At 40.9% G+C, this 5,023-nt stretch overlaps 1 pseudogene across 1 annotated transcript in view; it reads right to left on the reverse strand.

Annotated features, from left to right (window-relative positions):
* Nucleotides 1-2,598: 2,598 nt before the first annotated feature.
* The window catches only part of LOC149105589 (protein argonaute-2-like), a 20,930-nt pseudogene continuing 18,505 nt past the window's right edge, over nt 2,599-5,023 (reverse strand). The window contains exon 17 of the transcript XR_016201154.1: nt 2,599-3,453. The product of XR_016201154.1 is annotated as a protein argonaute-2-like (transcript). The remainder of the gene's footprint in view (nt 3,454-5,023) is intronic.

Genomic DNA, 5,023 nt, shown 5'->3' on the forward strand with positions numbered 1-5,023 from the left:
GAAAACAAACACTCCTTACTGGATTAGCAAGGCGTTTTTCTCGGTATGCAAACGCTGTTAGCAAGGCAACAGACCAAGTGTTTAATGATAATATTTGTTACATTAGCATAAGCGATTGAGCTAGAAAAATACCAGTTCTTACATACAAGAGCTATACCCTACAAGGGCATAGCTCGATTAACAAACTGTCCCAAGGAATTTGATCCAGATATGTTGAATAGCTTTTGTACTTCGCGGGTTTAAAAACACAAAATTTTTCAAAGAATGTATGAGGTCATAAGCGCGTTTGCCACCCAGAAACTTTGCAGTTTTTGAAAGCCAATTTTTATTTGAGTGTTACACCCAAGCGACCGAACACTGTACCGATTACTTAGCAGTCACAAGCTGTCTGAATGTTCGGAGTCAAATTGTGCCTAGCATAAAAAGTCGTCGAAAAATGTAAACGTGATTAACGATCACTTCATATTAACCGACTGGAACAAGGGATATAACACTTTGCTGAAAAGACGAACAGTCGATAAAACCAATATACGAGTCACGAATACAGGATGTTGCAACATGGAATAATGTAACTTTATAACGGCAGTAAACGAAGATGCATAGTTGCATTAAATCTTCGAGATGGGTGGCGTGTTGAACGGGTCAAGGGAAACGAGGTCATATAACTAGTTTAAAACAACAGTTATTGGTATAAATAACATCTGGGGCTATTTGTCACACTTGCTTGAAATGTGCCAGAAGTCCTGATATCACGTTATCACAGCAATTTGTATGATATAATTGCTGGAAACAGAACCACAAATTATTGCGAAGCGAACTGGAAAAGTGATGAAAATTTACCAAAATGAAATATTATTCGGTCCTGTAACACTCTTCGTCTCTCTCAGTTAGTACTGGGAAACAAATACAAAGTACACGTTCTGAAAGCCATCACTTAAAAAAAAAAAATCGCTAACGGCTAATTTAAACTTTTATTTGAGCCGACCTTTCGCGAGTACCACTCTCCCACGTACAAACATTAGTCGCTGTGATCACACGTTTTACGGAACAGAATTCTTCCCACGTTTATAAAAGAGATTGCTGTATCTTTATCTCACTTCCTTTTTGACGAAAGTGATCGGAAATGATCATAAGACCCTTAAAGTGCACACGAATGCATTTGTAATTTATGTGATGCACAGACAATTCGACGATTTGTCATTGTAAAAAAACAAATCGAAGTCAGTTTTTCATGCGTCTGTCCTGTTATTGACAATAAATTTCGTCATAACATCGTCAAAGTAGTCTGCGTAACCACAGCTACTCTGACAATGTTATGACGAAATTCATTATCAATAACAGGACAGACGCGTGAAAAACTGACGTCAATTTGTTAAATGTAATGCCTGCGTTCAAAGAAATGTAGGATTTATAACGCACGTGCACAGCCATTGTTCTGCTCATTAGATCTTTTGTTTGGTGACGCTCTCGTTGCCGTTGCGGTCGTGGTTAGTCTGAAAGCTTGCTATTTTTTTCTGCGAGACGTTCCTTAGTGAATTAATTTTTCTTCGTCATACTCTTATTTAAAAAGCGCGACTTTTTAACGTTTAACCAGACTCCAAAAACTGTTTAAAATCTAAATTCTCTTGATGGAATCCATATATTAGAAAGCAGACTGGTGTTGAGATCAAGAAAACAGACCACCCGGCGTCTCTCTTGACGTTTCCTCGTGCTTATTCTCCACTCGGCCTTGTGTTCGGAGAAATGGGCGGAATTCTCTATTTTCCAATTCTCCATAATTCACTCCGTTTGCCCCCCAAATTTTGCATAAATCATCGTTGTGAAATGCTCTTGGGAGGTCTGCATATTCCCTGGAGCATTTTACAACAATAGTTTGTGGAAAATTTGGGGGCAAACAGAGTGAACTAGGGAAAATTGAGAATTGGAAGAACTAACTCCTACCATTTAAGGGCTTGTGAAACTTAGCAAGTGGTATTTTTCGAAAAGGTCTTTGGGTGTAACTGGGAAGATATCGACTATCAGTCACTATCAAGAACTGCAAAATTCCTGGGTACCAAAAGTGCTAATCAGCTCGTACATTTTTTGGGGTGAAATGTTTAGCTTTTCAACCCTGGTCGCACAAAAAATAATCCATACATCGGGCTCAAAAAACAGTTTATCGGTCCATGGAGGATGTTTAAATTGTTGTAACTCCTTCGCTTATGATAATGAAGCAAGTGTTGTACACAGCGATCCTTCTACCTCGATCGCCAAACGTAGCCTCGCAGACTTAAATTTCCTAACATGCGATAGGTAGCGTCTACGACGCAGGATAACAAAACGAAAATCAACAGATCTTTCGACTTCAGGCCAACACCCTAGCCAAATGACTCTCACTGAAACACCTTATCATAAGCGTGTGGCTCGAAAGACTGGGAAACCACTCCCTGTGTATTTGACGTTTAATTAATTATCGTATCTTGTCCTTACTTACTTTGTTTCCCACGTCACCCCCACAAAAAAGGTTCCCTTTACTCCCTACCCCCCTAAAAAGAGGCTCACTTAATTCCCCACCCACCCGCCCCCCAATAAAACGGTCCAAAAAAACGTAATCGACTGTACGGTCCTTGGTGCTTTTTATTGTTAGAATGCAGGTAGTTTTGGAAAAGTACTTTCCGCTTCTTCTCACACAACTTAGGTTTAAGTTACACGTTATTTATTTCAATTTGTTTTGTTGCTTTGACATATATTTCATAAATCACCTCTTAGGCATTGTGCTACTTGTAATCTTAAAATGACGATTGGATAGAGTACTGACCTAAATTCTAAGTATGACGTGCACAGCACGATAAAACCTACTCTAAAAATTTTCTAGATCATTATATCACACTTACAGAATTCATTGTAACGAAAGTTTTAAAAATACATTAGGCTAACTTATATGCTCTATAAAAATTTTATAGTCGAGCCGACATAATCAGTGATTTTCAATCCAAGTGTTTCTTAAAGGGACACAGTCAGCTGGTGCACATGCGCATTATATACCATTTCATAGCTAATTTGCATATCACACTTCATCACAAGAAGCGCGCGCGGAAAAGAAATGGAGAAGCGCATCTAAGCAAACCCAGTCTTCAAGAATTCTACTTTCCTCATCTGATTTCTTTCAAAGAAACAACATGTTCGCTTGTTTTTCAAATAGGTGTCTTAAAGCCAAAAATACGGCGAACATTTTATAGTAAAAGAGATAAAACTACACCACAGGGTAGATACATGAAGTATTTGCCACATTGTCAAAAAGAATAAATAGTCTAAAAGAGTCGTGGTTGTAAGTGTTGTGTATTTCACACAGAGTGTCCTCAGGCAAAGTACATCCCTTTCAACATTTCAGAGTGAACTTGAACAGCTTTGGCCAATATCTGCGGACTTCGTTCATCTCCATGCCCACCGCTACACGATGAACCGTTGTCGTGACTACAATAAAACAAAAGTATCATGTCAGGATTTTGTGCGCAATGCCCAGTACTCATATGCTACGTCCTGGTCTCCCTGTGGACCATATATGCGGTTGCCACAGACACTCCCTGACTTTTCCCTGATAAAAATAACATTTCTCTGACCAAATAGATTCAAAATCTCAGATCTCGTAGCGCCTTCTGGCCTCAGGTTACAGCTGTCCTTTACACTCGTTCATTAAGACTGATAAGTTTTCCACAAATTTTCCTTCTTCCTGAAGCAAAACTATCGTTGAGATCACAGTGACCCCGAATGTTTCTTCCAGCATTCAATGGTATTAAATCGGCGTGGTTAAATTATTACAATTATCCCTGACCTTTCTTCAAATTGTCCCTGACTCAAAGTAAAATTCCCAGACTTTTCCCTGACCATTTCCTGACCTGTGGCAACCTGGTCAATGAAAGGTTTTCCTTACGTACTCTGTCACTTACTGTAACTTGTTCCCTCAAATCAATACGCAGACAAACTTGGAAAAAAAGCTTGCCAACCCGAACATCTCCCAAAACAGAAACGAACTTTTGCAGCAGAAAAAACAAATCCTTATAGTCTACCCTATAAAGTAGCAATCATAAACTTACGCTTAAGACCCCTGCTTATAAGCTCCCCCCCCCCTTCCCTTTATAGGCCCATCTACCTTTAAATCAAAAAAATACATCCGGTTTTAAGTCCCACCCCCCCACCCCCACCGCAAATATGAGCCCCCTCCCCCTCAAGCCATTCTCGTCCCCAGAAGCCCCACTCTTTTCGGTCAGCAGCACGAATCACGACCCCGATTTTCTGAGCGTGCGCAGAGTTTTCGTTTCGCATTATCACCCAATCAGATTTGACGGGAAAGTCCATGAATCGCGGAATTCCGGTGTTGGACCAGTCAAGCGGTCGCGATTCTTGGTGGAAGGAGCGCGGCCTCTGGGGACGAGAATGTCCTCAAGCAACATCCTTGTTTTGAATTCGTTATATTATGTTTCAAAGCTTAATTACCAAGAAATGAAAAACATATTTCGATCAACAAGTGCAGCTATAGCTCGCTTCAAAACGGTCTTTTTATTCCGGTCATAAGCTCCCTCGGATATAAGCCCCTCCATTTATAAGCCCATCTAGAAGACCTTACGAAGTTGTATAAGCCCAAGGCGTATAAGCAGCGGTTTACGGTACGCTACGCATGCACACACAAGCGTAATGTTGTTCCCAGAGGTCACGATTCTTTTGATCAGCACAAAGAATCGAGACCTCTCCGCGATATCGCAGCCAGGATTAGTCATAGCGCTTACTCTCTCTACGGATGTGCAAAAACCACCATTGAACTTACACGCATGCGTAGAATGAAACCGGAAGCAGGATTTTCTGGTTCCGGTTTTTGAAATTGATCAGAACGTCAGGCGTTTGGTCACCGTAGACAGAAAAGGCGAGGGGACTGGGGGAGAGATTGCCAACGCTGACGGACACCTGACTTAGACGCGGGCACCTCCCGTCGTAAGCGGACATTTGCTTATTGTGCCAGCCAAAAACAAACCCTACACTTTTAACCTCC

This window comes from Orbicella faveolata, unplaced genomic scaffold, assembly GCF_042242905.1.
Source record: "Orbicella faveolata isolate gen_17 unplaced genomic scaffold, um_ofav_v1 contig_34, whole genome shotgun sequence".
NCBI classification, from domain to species: Eukaryota; Metazoa; Cnidaria; class Anthozoa; order Scleractinia; family Merulinidae; genus Orbicella; species Orbicella faveolata.